This window comes from Anser brachyrhynchus, assembly GCF_964034855.1.
Source record: "Anser brachyrhynchus genome assembly, chromosome: 1".
NCBI lineage: Eukaryota > Metazoa > Chordata > Aves > Anseriformes > Anatidae > Anser > Anser brachyrhynchus.
In genome coordinates, this window is record NC_137694.1 from 60,991,877 (window position 1) to 61,017,429 (window position 25,553).

At 42.3% G+C, this 25,553-nt stretch overlaps 2 long non-coding RNA genes across 6 annotated transcripts in view; both read right to left on the reverse strand.

The window, feature by feature from the left end:
- Positions 1-9,189: 9,189 nt before the first annotated feature.
- LOC308191537 lies at positions 9,190-16,816 on the reverse strand. The gene is made up of 3 exons (XR_013948107.1): positions 14,773-16,816; positions 12,755-12,811; positions 9,190-11,968 (listed from the first exon to the last, which is right to left on the reverse strand). It is a non-coding gene; the product is annotated as an uncharacterized lncRNA (long non-coding RNA).
- Positions 16,817-19,362: 2,546 nt separating this feature from the next.
- Positions 19,363-25,553, reverse strand: part of LOC308180822 — a 48,308-nt gene continuing 42,117 nt past the window's right edge. For all 5 annotated transcript variants that reach the window (XR_013941201.1, XR_013941202.1, XR_013941203.1 and 2 more), the window contains 4 exons: positions 24,023-24,242; positions 23,640-23,789; positions 23,013-23,065; positions 19,363-21,756 (listed from right to left, as the gene is read on the reverse strand). This is a non-coding gene — a long non-coding RNA (uncharacterized lncRNA). The remainder of the gene's footprint in view (positions 21,757-23,012; positions 23,066-23,639; positions 23,790-24,022; positions 24,243-25,553) is intronic.

The following is a 25,553-nucleotide window of genomic DNA, read 5'->3' on the forward strand; positions in this document are numbered from 1 at the left end:
TGACAGTGATTGTGATTCTCTGTCTCTTCATCCTGCCTTACCTCTATGAGTAATTAGGATTTATTCAGACCTCCTTTTTGCAAATGCAAAACCTTATTCACTCAACTTGTCTGTATGGTCACATAATATTCCATAATATTGAAGATTCAGATCTCATGTGAATTTCAATCAATCTTGTCAATGGTTGGTTTAAAACAGACAGAATTAAATCAAACTGCTCAAAGGCACTTTATATGTACCCCAAAATATAATATGTTGATAAGTTCACAGGAAATTTTCACTTCAAATATGCACATATAATCATACAGTAATGGTGTCTAAACATGACTCACACGCTATTTTTTTTCCTTTCCATGATATATAACCTGAGATATTTCTGGAAGCAACATTATCTAGTACTAATTTCTCTTGAAATGTGTGAATTTATATTAAATATTTGTTCTGTGTCAGTCAAGTATCCAGAGATGTCCTGTTACTGTGTTGAACTTTTTAGTAATTTTGCTAAGCTATTATTCTGTTTTATCCATTAGTTCATTAATTATAGTCTAAATTTCTCTCTGTTTAACTTGCCAAGCTTGCCTGCTTTTTTCTCCTGTTCATTTACTCTCTTTTTATGAATTTATGATGCTTTTCTTTCCACTTTAGGTACTCCTCAGTGGTTTTATTTAAGGTGCTGACCTAAATGGCATTATGTACATTATAAATCTAAGCAATACAAAACTGAGCTCTTTGTTCTTAAGTTATTCAGAGTTAGTACATTCCATTACTAGTGAACAATTTTCCTTAATCTTAATTTGATTTATTTTGGTTATTAAATAAATGACCACAGAACTTTGCTGATACAGTGTCTCGCTTCTCGGGACAAATCCCAAGGAAACAGTTTTCAGTTATATACTAGAACATGCCTCCTAGAAAAATAGTATTAAAAAAAAAACTGAATATGTGTATTTACTTTCTGTTGTTCTTTTCTGATGGATTTATTCCTTTTGTTGTATTCTACACAGGGTCCTTTACACTGTGTGTCATCCAACTATCATCACTGCCACTCTGATTTTTCACTGAGACTAAAAATCCTTCCCTCATTTTCATTGTCTTTTTCTTAAATTGCCTTTTACTGAAGGAAATTACACATGATTTTTTTAAAGCTTTCCTACAATGGGCTGCCATTTCTCATCTACTTACGCAAATGGCCACATAACCCAAAGATCCATAAATTCATGTGTTAAATAAGTTGCAAGTAAAACCACCCAAAATCATTTTTATTCTGTTTGAGCTCCTCTTGTCACAGGCAATAATGAAGCCCAGCAGCAAACATGGGAAATGACTAGATGCACATCACAACCCCAAATTTATTTGTCTCTCAACTGGGCATCTTTCAAAGAAAGTGTTTAATCAAAGGAGATCTCTTAAAAATATTTTGCTGTTTTTTACCTTATCTCTGTTTGTTAATGCATTTTCCCCAGAACACTCATCCCAATTGAATGAGATAAAAATCTAGACAAAACAACAACAAAATCAAAACTAGACACCAGGGAAGCGAGAGAGATCGTGACCTAAACAGTTCACATCAACAAAACTTTCCCTTCTCATTATTGCCCCTGGTTCCTTTGAGGACTACCAAGAGGTTGCTTCTACCTCACCCTGTATCTGCTCCAGGCAAGGAGGAAAGAAGGAAAAACCACAACACTGAAAAGAAGCCAATCTTAACAAAATACTTCAGCACATGTTTAAAGTTAAGCCCACACATGACTTATCCTGTCTACAGACAAGAATTACTGGATAAAATACAAGGGTCTGTTGACAGCCACACTTATTTCTTCTGCCTTAGTATCTGCAAGTTTTCCCTTTCCCCCGATCTTTATCAGCAGCATCCATTGTTTTGTATGTGAGCACCACGACCTGCTCTTCAAGACCTTCAGATATGATCACTGGCTAATTTTAGCCCTCTTACTTTGATATTTCTGTGTGTAGAGGGCTACCCACTGAGGAGATTCACCTCTCTCCACAGTCTTACTATCACATTTTCACTAGCTTGGGAGAACAGATGTTAAAAGCCTGTTGCAAGTCTGGACTAAGATGTAGATTTCTCACATGAGCTAATACAAACAACATCGATGACCTTCAGGAACGGCCAGAGTCAAGTTGCCAGCGGTCATAGCTGACCTCTGTACACACAGAGCAGCTCATAGCCTTGTGGAAATAAATTCTTTCTTTCACTTTTTCTTTTCTTTCTTTGCTGGCAGCTTCCCTCAGTGACCTTTATTTAAAAAAAAATAATAATAATAAAATTGAGCACAAATTAAGACATCAGTTTCTTGACTCTGCCAAGACATGTCTCTGCATGACAGGAGGCCCTCTACTGACAGTCTCCAAAGGCAGATGCTTTGAGCATGATTCACAGTGGAAAACAAGAACAGCAGTGAAGTTGCTCCACAGTATAGACAGATGTTAGCAATTAATGCAGTACAACAAACATTCAAAATTATGATTTAGGGGGCTATAGAGCAGGAATTGCATTAGTCTTCAGAATCACATTCTGTAGGACATAACACAGGAAAGCAAAGTGCCAGTGAAAGGGAAAAACAGGCCAACCACTACCTCCACTAACAACTCTGCCTTTGTAGCAAGAGAATTATTTCCGATTCACCATCAAAAATGATCTGTCCTACCAGAATTACAGGATGAATGTCAGTGAAGTAGGGTGGGGGAGGACCACCTCTGCATTCTGCTGCATGAAGACATGCTGCATTGTCAATTTTTTCATAAATACAAAAAGACAAACATATCTTCATCAAAATGCTCCACACCTCTGGTGTATTTTCATGGTGGAAGTAATTGTAGAGACTGCTTTTCATTGGAGCTAGAAACTGTAAAGGCAAGGTCCGTTGTAATCAATATAACAAGTGTTTCTGCTTTGTTACCTAACGAAAACCCATTTCCACAGCAAGATTGCTGCAGATCAGAGATGCTCATCTTCCAAAGCTAAAGGTGTTAAAAGTGTCTGTGGCATGTGGTGTAGCAACTCATTCTACACCGTCAAATGCTTTATCTATATCAAATTTGAGTGCTTTCGCAGCTTTTTCTGATTTCCTGTATATTCTGTACCGCTTGTTTTGGGACATGAGAAACTGAGCAATGTGGGAAACAGCTTAAATAAAGAGAAAGACTTTAAGGTGTACTTAGCTAAGCAAGAAGGACAACTGAAGTCTTGGCTAGCTTTAAGAAAACATTTTCCTAGGTTTTTTGAATCAGAACCTAGATAGCTGAAATGATTATTAGCCATAACAATTTGGTAGAGGTACTTTTCTCAGATAGTCACTGAAATGAAAAAACAAACTCCACACTGTCATTTTGACTTGCATATCTGCCTGCACTTCTCTGATCTAAACAAAGTCAATTATTTCATAATATGGTACAAACTCATCACAAACTTAAAGCATAGGCGAAAGCTATGAAGCCATGCAGAGAGGGAGGACTGAGTCAACACTTTTCAAAATAATCATGGAAGAAGCATGATTCACAACACTTCAGAAAATCCCAGTGCCAGCCTTGTGGCACACGAAGACACAAGTTCAAGGAATAGTCTCCACCTACAAACTCAGATCTGTAATCTCAGCAGAGTACTGGTTGTTGCCAAGATCTGAGTAAGGGCAAAAAGTCACAGATCAGTATCACCAGAAATTCTGTAGCATATGCCAAGAAAAACACTTTGTATGCCAGTATTTTAAAAGACCCTGACAAAGGACAATAGGGAAATGTTTAAGAAGTGCTAGTGATGTTACATTATGAGACAGAATACATTTTTTGCTGGAAGAAAAATAAGTACCTGACAAAAAAAAAAAAAAAAAAAACACAAAGGACTTACAAAATGCTTGAAAAGTGAAAGATGCAACACACAGAGGGACAGTACAAAATGCTGCAGTGAAATAGATGGACAGCAAAATCTCTGGTTTTGCCAGTAAAAAGACTGTGGCTCTACAAGGTGTCTGACCCATTCTCAGATGATGGGAAAATTTTCTTGCCGGCTCCTTCTCACTGAAGGGAAAAAAAAATCTTCCAGCAAAGTATCAAGTCTGTCTTTATTTGCAACTCTTACTGAACTTCTTTACTTACCAAATTACTACTGAACCTTTCGGTTATGTTTGCTAATTATATGAGTGAGCATAAAGTGCAGCACTTCAGACACAAACACCAAACAACAGAAAGGGAACATTCATTAATCAATATTTAAACATTTTAATAGACAAACCCAGAATTTCCCCATACATGCATGTAATTTTTGAGCATACTTTTTTTTTTTTTCTTTTCTTCATTACCCACAGACAACCATTTATGACAGCAAAACCAAGACAAGGACTACATTAGGTAACAAAGCTTTCAGTACCACAGGCAAACCCCTCTGCTTCAAGCTAGCCAAAAACTAAGGTAAGGAAACTGAGCTTCTCAAAAAATCTAGAGATTGGTTTACAACAGAAAAACATGCTTATGGTGAAATCAGAGGCTGTTGTCACCAGAAACATGCTAATCACTACGAAATTTCTGCACAACAAAAAAGGATTACTTCTAATTCAAACACTATTTACAAGCATTCAGTGCCCCTGATAACCTCTAAAGAAGACTTTGAGTTGTGCTAGGTATTAGGTCATATGATAAAAGGTGCATTTCCACACACACGAAGGAACACGGAAGCAAGGACAGGCAGTGGGACCCCAATAACCTCGTTAGGGAGAAAGAAGCCCCAGTCCCTCCCAGGGTGGCCTTAGCGCCAAGGGTTGGGGGGACACCCAGCACCACAAGCAACGGAAAGGCTCTGGAGCACCTCATGGGCTGAGGTACTGCCTAAGGGGGTATGGGACTCATTACGGGATGCAGGGGAAAAGCATTTGTGGATTGCAAAAAAATTATAAAAAGATGTTTGAGGGAGGGATTGTACGTGGTGGAATGGAGGGATTAAGACTGTTTAGAAAGGAACACACTTGGGATAACAGAATCATAGAATAACCTGAGTTGAAAGGGACCCACAAAGGTCATAGAATCATTCAGGTTGGAAGAGACCTCTAAGGTCATCTAGTCCAACCTCTACGCTACTACTAAAGTCCACCACTAAACCATGCTACTAAGTTCTAAATCTATACATTTCTTGAAGACCTCCAGGGATGGTAACTCAACCACTTCCCTGGGCAGCCTATTTCAATGCTGCACAAGCCCTTTCAGTGAAGAAATTTCTGCTAACAGCCAGCATAAACCTCCCCTGGTGCAACTTGAGGCCATTTCCCCTCATCACTTAGTGCTTGGGAGAAGAGCCTGATCCCCACTTCATGATAGCTTCCTGTAAGGTAACTGTACAGCGTGATAAGGTCTCCCCTGATCCTCCATTTCTCTAGGCTAAACAACCCCAGTTCCCTCAGCCTCTCCTTGTAAAACTTCTTTCCTAGACCTTTCACCAGCTTCGTTGTTGTTCTTTGGGCACACTCGAGCACCTCAATGTCCTTCTTGTAGTGAGGGGCCCAAAACTGAACACAGTATTCAAGGTGTGGCCTTACCAGAGCCAAGCAAAGAGGGACAATCACTTCCCTAGTCCTGCTGCCCACACTGTTTCTGATACAAGCCAGGATGTTGCTGGCCTTCTTGGCCAGAGCACGCTGCTGGCTCATATTCAGCTGGCTATCAACCAAGACTCCCAGGTCCCTTTCCACCTGGCAGCTTTCCAGCCACTCTTCCCCCAGCCTGTAGTGTTGTACGAGGTTGTTGTGCCCCAAGTGCAGGACCCGGCACTTGGTCTTGTTGAACTTCATACAGTTGGCCTCGGCCCATCTGTTCAGCCTACCCAGATCCCTCTGCACAGCCCTCCTACCCTTGAGCAGATCAACACTCACACCTAACTTGGTGTCATCTGCAAACTTACTGAGGGTGCACTCAATCCTCTCACCAAGATCATGGATAAACATATATTGAAGAGAACTGGCCCCACTACTGAGCCCTGGGGGACAACACTAGCGACCAGCCTCCAGCTGGATTTAACTCCATTCACCACAACTCTTTGGGCCCAGACACCCAGAATGTTTTTAAACCAATGAAGAATACACCAGTCCAGGCCTTGAGCAGCCAGCTTTTCAGAATACTGTGGGAAACAATATCAAAAGCCTTACTGAAGTCTATCTAGGCAGACCATATCCACAACCTTTCCCTCATCTACTGAGGGCACCACCTTGTTGTAGAAGAAGATCAGGTTCGTCAAGCAGAACCTGCCTTTAGATAAACCCATGGTGACTGGGCATAATCACTTGGTTGTCCTGTAAGTGCTGTGTGATGGCTGTTAAGATGCTCTGCTCCATAAGCTTCCCCAGCACCCAGGTCAGACTGACAGGCCTGTAGCTCCGCAGATCCTCCTGATACTCAACCAAAGGACATATGGTTCCCCCCCTTTTTGATAGAGCAATGGAGCAAAATTTGAAATGCTTTATGAGCAGATGGGTCTCACCTTTACTATGTTTAGTTATATAAATAGAAGTTTAGAAACTTTGTATTACTTAGATAACTTCACCTGTAAGAAAATACAGGCTTGTAACTCAAAGTGAGGGCAAGAAGACCCAGGCCCGGAGGATGTGTCAGAAGATTAGGTGTGGAACTCATGGTATGCATGTGTCTTTGGATGTGTAACCGACTAAGCTCAGTATGCATGCCTGAGTTGAAACAATAAGATAGGAAAGAATGAGATGTCCTGAGCATGTGCAAGAATTGGGTTCAACCAGAGAACAACGAGGAAGACTATTGAACACCACCAGAACACCCCGAAAGACCATCAGTAGAAACAAATGCGCATGCATCAGGGACATTTGTGTATTTAATGAGCTCTGGGGAATAATATGAATATGTTAATTGTTCATTTGAAATCTAATGAATATGCATGCTTTAATTGCATAAAACCTTTGTAGTTTAACAACTCATGACACACTAGGTGGAGCGATCCGTGTGCCAGGCACCACAATAAAAGAATGACTGCTTTCTAAAACTCCAAATTGAGTCTTAGAGAGTTTCTTCAACTGGCTTTTACGTTATCACTCCTTCCTGCCCTTCTTGTAGATGTGCATCATATTTGTTAGCCACCAGTCAACTGGGACCTCCCCTGACAGCCAGGACTGTTGATAAATGACGGAAAGCAGCTTGGCGAGCACTTCCACCAGGATCATTGAGTCCAACTCCTGGCTCCACACAGGACCACCCAGAAATCAGACCTTACATCTGAGAGTATTGTCCAAACACTTCTTGAACTTCAGCAGGCTTATTGCCATGACCACTTCCCTGGGGAACCTGTCCCAGTGAGACCACAACAGCACAGAGCAAAGCGGTGCAATCACTTTGAAAAAAAAGAAAAAGTCAGTGTGCTTGCCTGGCATCAGATTACCACAGTCTGCACCACAGTTGCACCAGCAACTGCAGCAAGCACAGGTATGTGCATCAGCATGTGATCACTAACAATCATCAAGTTGGACGAGTGAGAGGGTAAGTGGCCTGGGAATCTAGGTGCACACGTGTGTGCTTGATGCAACTGGAGGAGCTGGCTACCAGAGAGACCAAATGCTGTGGAGATCATTAAGTCAGCTGAGCGACCCGTTTGCATGTGTGTGAACATATACATGTCCATACCTGAGGCAGCCTGAGATGAGAAGATTCAAGGGCCAGCTACAGAGCAAAATGAGTGTCTAAGGCATCATGGACCCACACTGTGTATTCGTATCTATTTTCTGCTAACAGATCTTCATGCCGATGATCCAGAAAGGGAAACAGGGTGAGGCTGTTGGTGGTGTTCGCATTTCCATGAGTGTTTGCGTTCATCTGTCAAACTGGCTGTGTGTGTATGTATATTGTATATGTGTTTGTGTATGCATCTATTAGCAACACATGCTCAGCTCCACAGCTAGTTAGACCTGGGCACATGAAGCTCTGGCAGCTGCTTCCTCATTGGACTACAGGATTCAGGAGCCTTTAGCAATAGATTAAGTGATAATATATCTTGCAATACGCCCAAAAAGTTAGAAAATAAATCTAGACAAGATGTACTGATGTTGACAAAGTAACAGGTTGCTTTGAAATTGATTTGTGCAGAGCAGCAATTGGATTGTTCAAGGTTTTGGTCTGTAACACTACTAGAACTTCTACAGGTAAAGAATGGTTGAGAGCTATAAAACTTCAGCAGAGGGAATGAAATAATCAACAAATCTTTCCCAAGATGGACAAACAAGGAAGCTTTTATCACATCTTTCAGAAATTCAGATTCCACCCTAAAAGCACAACTGAGGGCAATGAGTGCTAGTTTAAATCATCTCTTCAAAATAGTTAAGGGTGACTCGGCTATTACCTAACACGTAAAATCTTTTTAAAGTCAGTATGAGCTTCTGCAATATACCAAGCAGGAATTTATAGCAGAACCTGAAATGCAAATCCAACATGCTAGAGCCAACAAGACACAGCTAGAAAGCAACGCCAAGGAGAACCTGGACAACTGGCAAAGGACTTGATCATCAGGACTTGATATCACCAACCAAAGCAACCCTGACAATCATGAAACACAACCATATCCATGCCTGCCAGATCAATGAACGCATATAAACAAATAACTGTCTTCTATTTACAGACCTTTGGAAAAATGGAAACCTCTACTCAAAATCAGTGACACAAATAATTTATGGGTTATGACTTAGAGGAAAAGAAGAATTATAATACTGCTTTAAATACACATCTAGTGTTTTCCACATGCCTTCCAGCACAACATAATATAAAAATGAGAAAGGAATTATTACCTGCCTTTAACAAAATTTCAGTAATGCCTCTTATTCTTTTGGCTTGTGGGTAACCTTCCTCATGTACAAACAATTTCCTACTGCATAGCTGCAAAGTACTTCAGTGTGTCTTGTACTGTAATGCTAGGCTTTCTGCTAGTGCATGCATCATTCACATTTTGTGCAAGAAGATAAGATTCAGACAGATTTTTCTCAAGCTCCTATAGCTCTAGTGAGCGTGGACCTCATTATCTTTGTAGTAAGAGTTGAGAATTGCTTTTGCTCAATTCTAACAATGCATATAATATTGTTAGTGCTTAGCATTTTAAAGAGCTAATTGTTGTTTTTATGACCCATGCATTGCAAAATATAAGGTGCAATCCAAAAACAACACAAAAAACATTTAATATCAACTAGGAAATGTCATCAAGACTGATTACTACACACAAGGCATTACTCAGCCAAGGTTCTTATACCTAACTGCATCCACAGTCTTAGATGTCTCCAGAAAGCTAAATCAGAATTTGCCTGTTCAGGTGGTATCATCTGTAACATTTCTGGCCTTGGTTCATTGACTAGAAAATATTGCCTGTTTGGAACACAGTGTGATAGACGTACTCACCTTTATAAATAGTCTGAGCAGTAATAAAACAGCTAGGTAGACCCCAAGAGACTTTAATCCCTCCCGTATCTGTGAAATACATTTCCTGATTTTTTTTTTCTTTTAGACAGCCACTTGGAAGGAAACATAACCTTTTCAGAGAGGATTATCATATCAGCAAGACCTGTCATCCCAGCATAACCAGCAGTAAGGAAGTAGGATGACTTCTTAGTACATGGGCTGGGTCCCACCCCATAGAGGTGAAGGAAAAGGTGGCACATATGGCCACAACAAAAAAGCACTCCAGCACTGTTTCTCATGTAGCTATGCAGACAGAAACCATGACCATTGTGACCTCAAAGCAGGCTGCAATGTAAAACTGGAGGAAACAGTTGGGAGAACACACTTGAATGAGCCCTGGGAAGCAATCTCCTCTTGAACCACCACTGGAGATGAAATGCGTGAGTGGTGTTCCATGCCACCTGTGCGCTTCACAGTCTCATGTGTAAACGAAAACACTGTGCAGCTTTTCTGGGGGAAGACAACTATGATAACTCAAGGCCCCACAGTGTTTTTTTTGGGGGGTGAAAATAGTAAGTGAAGGCTGAATTATTTAAAATGGGGGCAGAAGAAAACTGACAAAGTGATTTATTGAGCCTTCATCAAGCAGTGAGTGGTTTTCGGTTTTTAATTTTTTTAAGTTTTAACTTCCCACCAAAGGTACATAACACAGGTCAGATGAAATTAAGTTTATGTTGTCATAAGAATAAAAATTGAACATGGCAATAAAGGAATGAAGAGCTGCAGTGCAAATAACCTTGTAGAGATAGGATGAGATGTGTAGAGGACAGGATGCTGGAGGTGGTGAGCGCTGAGGAGACAGGACAGGAATGTGCACATGTTCTTTCCTGCACAAGACTTTCATGAAACAGTAAAATATGAGAAAAACAGATGAGTGAAGACTTCATATCTACAGATTAATGCTCATTGAATAACCAATCCATAAGCATGTGATGTGGAAAATTGCACTTGGGAGAAGAGTCTGGTGACTGGAAATGGCAACTAGAGATATTCTCACACCTCTGCTGAGGCACATTAAACTCATCGCATGCAAAGCAGCCTCCAAGCAGGGGGCTGCACAGCTACACCCCTGCACAACAGCCGCTGGTAACCTGGGGAGTGAGAGACGACCTGTAAACCCACTGTTGCAAAGATGTTTCCTATATAGAGCAAGAAGAAGTAGCAAGAAATAAGTTACTCAATGCTTTGCTATCTATCAAATGTACATTGAAATTCATTTTTGAATTTTGGGTGACGATCAAACACTGACTGATTTTGGTAGGAACTTGAGGTCTATATACCCTGTTGTAAAGAACATTTGTCTTTGTCACCTCTCTTCACACCCATGCTCTGAGCAGACCTGCAGACAAAATGTGACTGGTGACAATTGAATATACACTGCCTTGTTCCACCAACCATCTCAAGCAGCTGTGCTCTGGTGCACACAACTAGCCCAGGAATCAGCACATTGAAACTAAACTTCAACAATGATTTACGGAAAATAATTTTCACATGTAGCACAAGAAACTGGGTCTTATTGGACTTCTCCACATTTAACATTGACCCATCCAAGCTACTTTTACCCTAGCAAGCCTGAGCACTGGAAGCAATTTAACCGCATGAGCTGGTGACTCTATCGTTGACATCCCAAATATTGGCCTGTCTCATCTGGTGAGTTTTACAGATTGTGCTGAACTCCCTGCAACAAACACCCAAGTTAGTTTTAAGTTAGATTACCTTTAAATACATCTGCAAACCACACTTTCCCTCTGCCCTGGTCCCACCCGTGAAGCTGCTGACTACCCCAGTCTGCATCCCATGCTGTGCAGGGAGACCAGTCCTGCACTGTTACAAGTGCTCAGTAAGGTACCCAGAAATGCCACCAAGCACCTTCCTCAGCAGAGCACTAGCCCTTCTGCTTAATATGAAAAAAAAAATCATCCCAGTCAATGTCCTTTGAAGATATGCAAAAGGAGAGGATGCTGATCATGTACACACATTGCAGGATAACGGGAGATTTCAAGCAGCATTATTTTTGGCTGTAAACAAGCTCAAGCATAAAAGCAGATAACTGTGACATTTCTCATAGGGTTAGCCCTGCAGAACAAATGCAGATCTGAATTTTGGTGGTCCAGGGAGACGACAAAATTAACAGAACTGCTTTCAAGTCACAGAATCTTTATTTTGGGTGACTCACATAGTACACCAATATGCAGCTTCTCTGCCTTTAGCCTCATGTCCAGTGACATCATCACAAACTGGAGCAGAGAGCTCTGCTTTAGGCTGAAGAAAGAAAAGATGCTGAACTGGTCTTCTGAGGGCTGCTGGAAATTATTTTATGCTAGGGAGAATGATAAGCCACATTAATATGTTCCAACATTTCTAAAGCACAACTTAATTGAAAATGCTTTTCCTCAGGGTAAAAAAGCTCATGATGGGATTTACTTGACCAGACATTACGGTGACTGTCGTGGTGATTAAAAAGTCCGAGATAAATTGTGTCTGGAACACATGTTGACATTAACCCCTGTAATCAAAGAAACAAATACATCATTAACAGACAGTAATTCAGTGATGGATAATAATTATAGTTAGGGTGAATTGTGATCTAAATCACAGGAAAAATGGAAATCATGCATTCTGTAACAAATATTTTGCATTTTGAATGGCTATGTTTTCACACTACTGTTAAGTTGCAGAAAGTGAATTACACAGATTTTCATACGAATGTTTTATGTAGAAGACAGTCGTAAGGCCTGTGAGTCACTGAAAGCCCCAAACCAGTGTATTATATATACCTTCATAAATCTATTACTCGCATCATTTTATAGAACACAAATATTCTTAAGTGTCCCAAAAAGTGATTCAGTCCTAGTGTGGTTGAAATTAATAGGCCCAGAATGAGACCAACTTCATTTTTCCTGAAACTTATCACTGGAATTTGACTACAAGCCCCCTTCATCAACCAGCATAATAATTCACCAAGCCTTCAACAACAGGAGAATTTCTGTATGTGTTTAGGGCAATGGGAGAAAGAGCATCAGCCCCATTTGATGCTGTAACAAACAGTTGTGGTGACTGTGCAACCAAAGCTAAGCGCCCTTTGTGCTCAGTGGGTTAAGACTGTAGGGTGACCATTAATTTCCTTTTCAGTAGCAGCACCAATTCCAGCTGTTCTCAATATCTTCTGCATTTCCCCTGCACACACTGTCCTTCAGTAGCACCAGTGCTTCTCCCCAATAATTCCCTGCATTGGCCCAGGTGCTAAAGCAGACAAGGTGCAAAGCTCATGTGGAGCTAGGAGGCTGCTCACCTTGGCCTTGCCACCAAGCTCAACAGCAGCTAGGCCATGCCCATGTTCTCTCAATGTCTAAAAGAGTATATAGCTAACATAAGAGCACAGAGATATTTTTACTAAATTTATTATTATTATTATTTTTAATTAGTGTTTTCAACTCTTATGGAAACTCATGAATGAACGGGGGAAAAGAAAACCACTTTGCTGCATATAAGCAAGGATGTTAGATACTGAATGCAAGAATCAGAGATTTGGAGAGATTTAGCTGTGCTTTTTAGTTGTTTAAACACTATTTCAGAAGTTCCATAAAGTTAAATTCACTACAACTGTAGTGACCTTTAATGCAAATGGCCCTCGGCCTCCAAGACCTTGAAGTAGACATCAGAAGTTTGATTGGAAAATAGCTTCCACCTGCCTCTTGCCAAACCTGTGATGAGCCACAAAGGTGGGGGGGGGGAAATAATATGCTCTTGAAACACCACGGTTCACACAGTCTCACTCTCTTTAGTGTTAGCAGCTAAATTCTCTACATGATCCTCAAGTAGAGCCTAGTTTCTCCCAACTCCTAGCTGTAAGCAGGATGCATCCTGCTCCAGCTTTCAGGCATGCTTGTCCCTCACCACCTGTGAGGGCACTCTGTAGGCACCACCACCCCCAAACGCATCCCTTTCCCTCACAATGCTAACACAAGCCCTACCCCACAAATATGGCTATATACCACCTATATAACTCTGAACACTCAGACACAACAGCCCCACAGGAAGTGGTGGGACAACCAGGAAGCAGGCTTGTGGCTTTTGTCAACAGGGCGTCTTTCACCAGATCTCTGCAGAGATGAGAAATTTTATTTGCTCCCACAGAAAACTTTTCTTTTTCTCACGTACCCACAGAAACAGCACACCATGCAAAAAGAGCATGTAGGTTCCCCACTCACACCCTGAGAAGGGCACCATCAGCAGCCATGCTACTGCTCCCCTGGCTACTTCTAAGCCAGCATCATGCCAGCATGCAGTCTGAGCCCTATCAGAAGTCAGCAAAGGCAGAGAGCGTTGCAGTTCCAGCATACACCACACCCAGCAGGCTACAAGGACTCCACAAGAGAGCTGGCTCCCTCCTGGCTAGCTTGCAGAGAGGGCTGAACAAGCCCAGGTTTGCAGAAGGCTGCATGGACATACCCTGGGCCTGCAAAACTATTATCCTAAGCACTGCGCCTTCAGTCAAGGAAGTTAATGTAGGCCATGCAACTTAGCTCAGGCCAGCCAAGAGCCTACAGCAACTCCTTCTTTATTTCTAGCTGTTTTCTATTATTAAAAAAAAAAAAAAGTTTCTTTTTTTTTTTTTTTGGTTGAACGTAAACAGGAATGTTTGGCCTGAAAGCCTATTAACTTTCATGTGGTTTATATGACTGTCTTGGGATCAAAGACTCCCATTATAGGCAACAAGTAACATTTTCCAGCCAAATAAGAAGCAAAAATAAAGCCTGGAATTAGAGTTAGACTTCTGATTATGGAAGGTCTTTTAAACTAAACACAGAATTTGGTTTTGAAGCCTGAAATTTTAGGACTGAAAAAGATTAAATAAGCTTTACCTAAAGTGATTTAAGACCCTTTACTTAAGGTATTTCTGAGGACACAGAGATGATCCATTTAACATTCAAGGAAGTTCATTTAAACACAATTGTGTGAAAGCTTCCCTGTCAACAGAAGAAGCAGCAAACACACATCAACATAAACAAATTAACAAACAGAAAAATAGGACATCTGACCCTTGCAACCAGGTGCAAATGTTCCCATTCAGTGGGGAAAAATAAAAATTGAAATTTAAAAAAAAAAAAATCACCACAAAGCCTAAGCTACCAAATAGCATAGCACTGAAATATACATATTGGCCATGGAAACCCAACATATGATAAAATATACAGGCTAAGATAAACAAAATTGAGCATAAGAACTATATGGGTCACAGGTTAGAACAGTCAACTTTACCGTAAAAAAAAAAAAAATTAGGTTTAGTGCACAAAAATAGTTACTGACCTACATGCTAAGAAATAGCAGGTAACAATAACCAGATCACCATCCTGAAGGGAATTCGGTTGGGAACCAGCCTCTCAGCCTCAGAGAACCATATGCACCACAAAGAGAATGAAGCAAAAGCACATCTTCCCTCTACCATCCAGGCCATCAATGTGGGACACAGACCCACAGGGCCAAAAGTGCTGGGGATAATAACGAGTTCTGCTGACAGTCTACAGCATGCCAGGTACAACTAGATGAAAACCTTCTATACCAGGAGCCACCTAGGAGAGGAAACTGAAGACTACCACCCACCAACAGAACAGTAGCCTCAGGCAGAGCTGAAATGGGTCCCAGGCCATGGTGTGGGGGTGGAGGTCCCAGGTGAGATTGATCAGGACCATTAAGGCCCATTTGGGTCTACAAGCCTAACACTTCCTCAGGTTTTTCTTGAAGCTACATAAGACCTTGAAAACACAGCCATGACTCACAGTGCTTGAGAAACTTTGCAGAAGTAACTCAGCACATGACAGCCAAGGGAAATACACTAAGGGTCTAGGCTTATGAACTCTTGTAGCCTTCCTAGGTGTCCAAACATATGCATAAATCCACTTGGCAAAACACAGACAAAAAATCTGAATATACAACTGGACAACAACTTGGAATGAAGCAGTTGAAAGATTCAGACAATGAAAATTTGATACTTTAGAATTTCTGTTTTCTTTTCATATTTTTTTAAGGATGTAATTTCTCATTACCTACTTTTGAAGGTGCCAGGATAGGATTTTTCACCTGTGTCAAAAAAACAATCATGGAGTTTGTTTCCTTCAGTTGGAACCAGAAAAATCTATCATGGGTCCTAAATAACTACGCTTTGAAGTTAAGAAAATAAAATTCTGACTAATTTGATGACCTATAAGCACACAGTGAACTTAGGTCAATTATTGACCAACATATTTTTCCCAAATAGACCATTAAATTCAATAGGCATATGTCTAATATATATATTCATACAACAATAATTTCCCTAAGGAATTTGCATCACAGAAGCTAGTAATTATGTTATGCAACGTTTTCAAAATATGCTCTGCACATTCATGATTAACCACACAACTATGTGCGTGTGCCTATAATTTTGCTCTCTGAACTGTGCTTCTCCATGGGAGCTACTGTTCTTGCATCAGTGCTCATTGCCCATGGTGAGGTGAGAGGAATCTGAGTCATGAGAGGAATCTTGCTCAGGAGCTGTTCTCAGTGCCCTAGTTTTCACCTCAGATTTCTGCAACCTGTGAGTCTACCAGCTGGAAGATGACAATCCCAAACAAGACAATTAAGATGAAAGCAGCTGTTGTGGAGTCCTCCAAATCTGTGGCCCCAAAGCCCATGCTTAACTTCATCCAGCCACCTTCCCACTGACAATTTTCCTGTGCACTGCTGCTGCTGTGTCATGGTGACCAATTACTTCAATTCATCAATGCCAGCAAGAAACGTCTAGTGTTTAACCTTTACACATGACCTTTAAACAGCTGTGTTAGGGCACACGACTTCAGCAACCAGTGGGAGTTGGATGCCTAAACTGATTACAGAATTGGAAATCTCATGAGTTGCTCACAGTACCGTTAGGTCCTCAGACTCTTTAGAAATTTTACTATGTACCTACATCACAGGGATTTTCAGTGAGACACATGCTATCAGATATCTTTAGACATCTCAGTTTTGAAAATGAGACTTAGCTGCTTCTGACCTATGCCTTATACCTGCTGCACTGCCACAGGAGGATCTCAGCCTTCAGGTGCCCTCTCATTACACAAGACATGCAGCATCACCTCTAAACACACCTATCTGGTGGGCTTCGACACATGATTTGAGGCACTTTGACAAATAGTGACCCCTCTCTTGGTGCACCCCTCTGGAAGGCAGATGTGGCTGGTGGGAACCACATATCCTTCAAGAGGCAGCAAAGGAACTGGCAATATGGGTAAATCCCAAAAGCAACCAGCACGCAACACTGGCAATAACGGAGAGCATGGTGGCACTTTTGCAACACCACCAGGCACGCCAGAAGATCAATGCACATTCGATCAGGACCAAACCTTCAGATGTGCTGGGGGCAATGCCTGGTTTAACAAGCAACTTCCATGAGGATTTGCAGAGGAGGAGGAAGGGGGAGCAGAGCAGGAGGTGGGCCATGGCTCTCACAGGGCTGTGGCACGTGCTGCCAGCCCTCCAGGCTAGGCCACGTGGGAGGCAATGCCACGATGGACACAGCTGTGTCTAGGAGTGCTGTAGGTGCTTCTGAGCCAGCACCCAGAGCCATCATGCTGAGAAGGGCTAAGCATCTGCAGTGAAGCCAGAGCCTTCAAGAACCACTGGATTTTCAAGACTTTGCCATGTTAAATGTGAAACAGTTTGACAAATTAGGCCATAGAGAAGTGCTAACTGCTTTTAACAGCCTGGCTTGTGTTTGCGGGTGTAAATGGAGTCAGCTTCCTTTCAAAACTTCAGGAAATCCACCTCAGGTCCTCCCTAACAGAAGTCCTAGCTTGCCTATGGCTGCATACATGTGCCACAGCTACATTATTGCCATGCCCATGGCTTGGCAAGTTAGTCCCTTGCACAGACAGACGGGCTCAGGGGCTTTTCAAACCTTTAAAGAGGCTGAGAACAAAACTGAAAGTAAAACACTGATCATAACCAGTGTCATGGTAGGAAAATAATTAACCAAACCATGCGGAAAAGCAGTCATCTTCCTGTCTTGTCAAGGGAATACATATTCTGTTCTCATATTTGCTTTAAAGCTTTAGGAGGCAAAAGTAAATACTGTGGTGCACCAGTCCGGCGAGCAGGAGTGTGTCTGGAAGGTGCTCACTAAGAACGTCATGAGTAGGACACTGCATTCCCAGGGGATGATACGTACATTTGTTTGTTAGATATGCAGTGAGAAGGGCAAGTATTTCCATCTTGCTTGGTCTTGCAGCACCACTCAAGACCAAGACGTTCAAGACATTCAAGATGTTCCCTCCCACAAGTGCAGTGTTGTCCCATGTGTTTGTACACGTCAGAAGGGCTACATTTCCAGAGACTTTTGGAGACTGCCGTGTGGCAGAACGTTTCGTGATAATTCGTGGAGTAACTTGGAAGCTATCTCATCAGAGCACTGAAACAAGGGTGCTGGCGGTGCTACTTAGTCAACACATATGGTGCTTTGCTGTGATTTCCATTTCAGAGTGTACTATCACTTATTCTCTGTTTTTCTCACAGCTGCTCACTCCCAGTGTTAGCACACCCAGAATAGCCTGCTGGCGTATAAATAGGGTTCTCCCTCTGCAGCACATGGCACTGTTGCAGACTGTACTGTTCCAACTTAATTTTAAGATGCTGTTAATGCCATTAACATTGTTCTGTGTCTTTCTGTCTTGGCATTGCCTGTTCTAGGGGGCAGGACAAATGACAAAACAAATAGTTACATCCCAGTTTAATCAGCAGGGAAAGCAATATCAAGGAAAAAAAAAAAAAAGGAAAAAAAAAAAGTTAAGGTCTTACTAACTCCAATGATCTACCACATGATTCTCATGAAGTTCCAAATGAGCACACATAAAAGCTGCCCTACATATAAGGCAGAAATAAAGCTTGCTTCAGAGAAACCCTGGGCTTTGGACAACACAGTTCTCCAAAGTCAAGCTCTTGGTACGTCACCACCAGATCCTGACTGCATGGCCACTTTGGGCATTGTCACATTTCCCAGCCAAGAGAGATGTTCAGCCCCACATCTTCATCACGTTTCATTCAAGTAATTGTAGGCAGGCCCTAGAGGTCCCAGTTACTTCACTGTTCTGTCCTACCCTAAAGTGTTGCACAGCCTCCTGTGTCATACAAAGGGGTAACACTGCAATCTGCAGAGCCGCTCTGAAAAGCAGTCCTCCCTTCACAAGTTGTGTGTCCACATTAGAGAAGATTAGAGATGTGTCTCCATTAGAGAAGACTACAAAGTACAGTTGTAGTAGCTAAAAGTAACAGTGCTCCAAAAGCTTAAGAAGAAAATGAGAGTAGAGCATGATGCAAAAAAAAGTGTTATTGTATGAACTGATTGTAATAGTGAACATGGGAAAGACATACTGACATACTGAGGTTCCTGCCTTTTTCCTTAGCGTGATATATAGTTTCTATTCATAGTATGTACTTGGAGGAAGTTTGAAAACTGTATTTTGCTCTCAAAATGATCTTCCATTTGGCATATTCCATGTCACAAAGGGGAAGGGAAGGGAAGGGAAGGGAAGGGAAGGGAAGGGAAGGGAAGGGAAGGGAAGGGAAGGGAAGGGAAGGGAAGGGAAGGGAAGGGAAGGGAAGGGAAGGGAAGGGAAGGGAAGGGAAGGGAAGGGAAGGGAAGGGAAGGGAAGGGAAGGGAAGGGAAGGGAAGGGAAGGGAAGGGAAGGGAAGGGAAGGGAAGGGAAGGGAAGGGAAGGGAAGGGAAGGGAAGGGAAGGGAAGGGAAGGGAAGGGAAGGGAAGGGAAGGGAAGGGAAGGGAAGGGAAGGGAAGGGAAGGGAAGGGAAGGGAAGGGAAGGGAAGGGAAGGGAAGGGAAGGGAAGGGAAGGGAAGGGAAGGGAAGGGAAGGGAAGGGAAGGGAAGGGAAGCTTTTTCTGTCATCTCTGCCCTGACTTTTACAATCACTGGTGCCAGGGCATTGCAATAAACAAACAAACATATTTACATTATGTATTTCTACAGCATCTTATATGGTGGGATCTTGAAGTCTGAGTAGTACTCCTAGAGGTAATGAAAGTAAGAACTCAAATATCAATTAGAGGTGTTTAAATTGTTTTCCTCTAGGTATTTTTAAGCAACAATTACTTTTTAACAAAAACAATAAATTCTCTGTGGTCTAGAACATCCAGTTTTCCAGACAATAAACCCAACCATCAGTTTAAAATAGCTACTTGTACTGTCAGCAGAAGTTAAGATTGGATTTTTTGAAAATTAAAACATCCCAAACCAAAATCTTTTCTATTTTTACAAATGGTTAAGAATTCTAATAATTTTAGACAAAAAGTATGCTGTCCAAATACACCATGAGAAATGATGGCCATGTTTCCAACCACTTCGTTAGATTAATAATACCACACAAATGCTCCCTCTATTGGTTGATTTTCAAAATCTATTCCAAATATCATAGGAGCATGCATTAAGAGAATGTTTTTTTCTTTGCGAAAAAAAAAAATGACACAAGAATAATTTGTTCAAATTACTACCAATCTACAAGACAAGTTTAATTCAATTTTAACAGCCATTAAGCCAAATGATTTATGTCCAGAACTAGATAATATTCACACATCAGAACTCTTAAAATTTAATTTTGAAAGGTTTGCAGGCTAATATTTTTCTGGACCAAGAAAAGTGCTCTCTTGCAGTAGAAAGAATAATAAGGTTATTCTATTTTCTTGTGGAGTGAAAGAGCACCATTGTGTATCATTAAGAAAACAGTTCTCTATTAGCACTGATGACAATGATACTGAGGAGGAATTTGGGAGTTTTGTTTATGTATATTAAATTTCCAATGTATAGTTCTTTAGGAGCTGGAGTGGTTTTGTGCAGAGAGGAACCTTCCTGAGCCTAACAGTTGCCATCAAGAAAAAAAAAAAATCTGTTTCCATGGAAACATCCGAGGTGGACCAAGCATGGATTAATCAAAATACAATGAAGCCTTTTTGCAAGGTACTAGAGAAAAATCGAATTTAAAGTGAGCACCACTGCTCTTTCCTTCCATTCACGCTGGAAAGCATGGGAAATTCTCCCCAAATGCCTATGTGACATACACTTTAATTAGCATGGTAAAAAGTTAGTTTTTCTTACATTTTTTAATTATCGTGTGGTTATGAATTAAGAGACAAAAATATATTAACATGAAAAAAGAGACAGAGTGAAATCAATCAATGAAATTACATTTGCATTCCTCTTTTATTTGCTACTGATTTTATCAAGTGGCCCTTTTTACGTTTAAAATTTTAATAGCTTTTTCTGTATTCTTAGTACTGCGGGCTTGTTTCTTAGTACCAAAGGCTCATTCTGTTATTCAAAGTCCTAGCTATGGCTTGGGGAAGTTTCCTATGGTTGTACATGACATTATATCATCCTCAGCTACCACCACAGGAGAAGCTTCTGCCATCAGAATTAGCTGCGAATTCTGCCATTGCACAAAGATGGACAAAGGAGACTATGTAAAAGCCAACCTCCCTTACCCGATGTTCTCAACAAAGACCTCACTGAAAAACTACAATACCTTCCATTTTTATAGGGGCACTTCCACTGAAGCACTTCCTTTTTCCATTCATTCAGTTAGCAAAATAAACACATTTTTCACAATAACTGAAGTTATTTTCTAATTATTACGTTACTGGAAGGTGCTTAAAAATACACTGAAGATATAAGAGCAGCACACAATAATTACAATGCAAACCAGTAAACGTCAAATAACTGTAAGCTCTCCGTTTGTACACAATGTGATACTAATGTCATAGATATAAAATGCACTTCCAATTCTAATGCTATCTCAGAGAGAGGCTCTGGTCTGAAAAATTGCCAGCAACAGTATTGGCAGGGTTCCATTTTTGTGTTTTTCAAAGGTTTGGTAGCAAATACACTCATGGATTTTGTTCCTCTTTATTTTATTACTTTCCAGCAGGGATCTGAGAATCGAGCTGGGTTTTCCATCTCCAGCATCACCGTTAGTAATAAAGGCTATGTCAGCCAAATTATGATTACAATAATCTGCGAGCAGTTGCTCTGTTTTTAGGAGATTTGCTCAGACATTGCTTGGTGAAGAAGTTCCAGGTTGGCGAGTGGCACATGTGGATACCTTGGTGCATGAGGAGGATGAGCATTACTGGCTCCTGTAGGCTTAAATAAAGTAGAAAGCAGCAAATACTTCATTTTGGTCATTTGGACAGGCAGATGCGACTCTGAATACACAACAGCTTGGTTTGTGCAATTGCACACTGCAGCAGCACATCCTAAGAAACAGATTACAGTCCATCAGTTCTTACCCACATTCAAGAAATACTTATAATGCACTAAACACCATCTGGGCAGATAATCCCGCATTGATGCTTTCAGGGCAGTGTGGGGACACGTGCATCTGCCTAGGTGTGTAGCACCAGCACGAGGTACACAGGGCATCGCGGGGGACAGGGGCAGAGAGGAGTTGCCCCACACAAGCTCAGGTGAATCCTTGCAAGGGCACGGGCTTGCCAAGCGGCGCAGATGTCCGTGCCGAGGTGTCAGCTGTGGGAGCTAGGGACATATGGAAGCGCAGCTTCCACTCCAGTGAAAACATGGCCACACGTCTACGGCACAGGGAGGAATTAACTCTTAAAGGACTGCAGTAGAGACCAGCACAGTTCTATTGCTGGGGCTGGGAAATGTAAGGAGAGGTTTGGGGAGGCCAGGAAGGAGCAGGCTAGGAAGGTTTCCCTTAGGCACTGCCGCCAAGAGCTTTGCAGAGCTCTCCGTGCTTCGTGCCATATACCCACACCAGCCCACCTCCCCCAGGGGCTGCTGCCTCTCCCCACAGCCCCTTCCCCTCCCTGCAGGGAGGCACCAAGCTTTTGGGGCTATGGCCACACCAGTGAGGAGGGAGATGACCCTGGGGACCTCCCCAGGGAGCCTGGCATGTGCCTTCTGCTGTCCCCGCAAGGCTGGGTCCCCGATGGGTGTCAATTTCAATAGGAACCCACCCCAAAGGTCCGAGTCACCACGAGGGTGCAAGGAAACCCCAAAGCTACGTGCCCTCGTCCCCAGCAGCTCTGTCAGGGGGCTGCCAGGACCCCCACACGCTGCCCAAGCCTGCATTGGGGTTGGCAGAAGTCAGCCACCGCCGCGTTGTCCAGCTGAGCTACCCGGCATTTCCGAGCACTACCAGCGGTGAAATTTGGGTTGCCCCTGGAAGAAATACCTCTTCAGAACAAACACCTTTCTACAAGGGAGTCTGTTTCCCTGAAGAATTAAGCGAAAAGAGGAAAAAGAAGCCACGGGGACGAGCCACGTACTTCTCTCGGGTGACAAGGGACACCTAGTGGCACCGCTGCTCCCGTCACCGCCGCCGCGCACACGGTGCTCCCGCTGCAGCCCGTGGGGCAGGGACGGCTGTCCCTGCAGGGACGGACAGCTGTCCCTGCAGGGACAGACTGCCACCTCCCTGCCCGGACGGTATGCCACCCTGCTGCTGTCACATGGAGAAACAGCACCTGCCTCCTCCCGAACATCTCACCTGGCTGCAGAGGTCCTCTGCCTCCTCCATGCTCGTCTTTCAGGACAGCTTCTCTGTTAGGAAAAAGATATATATATTCACAGTAAGGGGCAGGTTATTTCTAGGGTCTGTAATGGATAAAAAAGCATGTAACCTGTTCCCTTTACTCAGAGGACTATATGGCTTTAGAGGAGCTCACACCTGCATGAAAGTAAAATAAACTAGAACACAGCTATACCAGGGCTCTTCTGGTTTGGAACCCAAATCACTTGGCAGGACAGGGTTTAAAACTAGTGAGATAAACAATTGCACCAGGAAAGCTGAGGCAGAGGCTTCTCATGGCAAGATGGGGGCAGACTGGGGATGGAAACCTGTTATTTCCTTAGTTCTACCACTTGCTTAAAGCAAGCTTAGGTCTGAGCTCAGACCAAGCTGCTCTGCCTCTTGTCCCCACTCCAGCACCTCTGAGGGCTACTGCCCTGCCCACCCCCCCCCCCCCCCCCCCCCCCCAGTCAAGACATTCAAGGCCTTTCCTGCCAAACTACTCCCCAGCCTCTAACAGCACCAGGGTTCATCCACCCCAAGTGCAGAACCCCGCATCTGTCCTGGCTGAATTTCTTAAGGTCCTCGTTGGTGTACTTCTCCCACCTGACTGAGTCCCTCTGGGTGGCAGTCCTGCCCTCGAGCACACCAAAGTCATCCAGTCCGTCTTCACTCCAGACGGAGACATGCTTTTAAGTAGGGTATGTTCCTTAAAATGGAGGGATTGCTGGCTTTTCCACTTGGTTCAGTTTGACCCTGGAACATTTTCAATCAAAGCTATAACGTTATGGAAATTTCATGTGCAGGGAGGATCCCTTAGGAGTCTGTGAACTCCCAGTTGGTCTGCTCCAAACCCTCAAAGGATGTACGTAAGGAGGAACATCTCTCAAAGCTGTATTCCCTTTCCCCCAGTAGCATTACAGACTACACCTTAACCTGGACACTGAAACAAGTAGGCAAAGTGGTGTAGACCTAACATGTATACAAACCCTGTGTTTTCAAGTATCCCATAGGAAAAAGGGATGAGGAATGACCAAGAGCATTCTCCCACAGCAACAAGGCATGGCTTCTGTTGAGGTTTGCGTAACTGGATTCCTTCTCACACAGCAGCTGCAGCCTGGAGTTAGACGGGCTCGTACACTTTTCCCTTCCCCACTGCCAGTGCTGTTGCTTGTCTGATTGCACCACTGGAACGGTCAGAGAGCAGCCCTGCAAGAAAAAGGGGTAGAGGGAGAGCCAGGACTATAACAACCCCCAGATCCCAGAGTACAATGGTTTACATCCTAAACAGTCGATGAATATGTCACCTGCTGTGTCCCTTCCTCCAAAAAGCTTCAGTTGGGTCAAAGGTACCTGAACCCCACTTGCAATTGCTCTGTTCTTATCTCACCTTTGAGAATGAATTACTGTTGCTAATACTGATGCTTCTCCTGGCTGAGATATGGTAAATTTTCACTTTAAAAAATGTTCCTAGATAGATTTTTTAAATTACCTGTGTTGAGCTGCCAAAAATTATTTTCAATTGGTATTTTCAATTGGTTAAAAAACATTGCTTTATCTAAACCAAAAGTGTTTGAATGAAAACCAAGAAAAATTTATTATTTTTTTTTTTCAGAACAAAATCTTCAAGATTTCAGCCACATGTCCTGGACAGATTTTCGTTTTGTTCAATTAAATAAAAAATATTAACATGACATCCAGCTCAATTATTTATATCAGTAATAGTCAAAACACTGTCATTACAAACAGACCAGTTGTACTGAAGAAATCAATTTCACAGAATCTTCTTCATAAGTGATGCCTTGTTAGATGCCTTTTCTCACATCTGCGTGTGCTCCTGATGTGTGAGATAGGTTCAGACCCTTGGTGCATAGGAAGAGATTGAAACCTGGAGATTTTGGGAAGAAAGCAAGGGTGGCTCAGGGCAAACAGGGATGGTGCAAGGGCATCTGAGTCCAAACCAGACCAGTAAGGTAGATGTTTTATTGGGAAAGAAAATGCTACATGTGTTCAAATAGAAACTTGAGACTGGTCTTTTAACCACTCATCAGCTCCCGAGGAGCTTCATAAGATTTCTGCAAGTCTCCAGGTGGAAGTTGCACAGCAGCACTGAGTACCAATGGCAAGTTAATAGGAAAAAACAGTCCTAATCTCTCTTTCCTTCAGAGCATGTGCTTTATTTTACTTTTGATAACCTTAGAAAGTTTGTTATGGGGGTTCTTTTAGTGAAACAGCTCACCTGAAGGGGACATCCCGTTCTCCTGCATGTCCCATTGTTCCTGTGCTTTGTCTGGTGCCTTTCCAGCCACTTCTGGCACCCCTTCCTCAGGCTTCCAGACTTGCCTTTACTGACTCAAATAAGTTCCTGCTGTTTACCAAATCTGTGATTTTTTTTTTTATGATCAGATTTTAACAGTTATTTTATAGGTTCAGCCAAAGCTGATACAAATAAAACATTAAAATTGCAGACCTCGAAAGACTCATAATAAGCAACATAAACGACAAAACTCTTATAAAAGA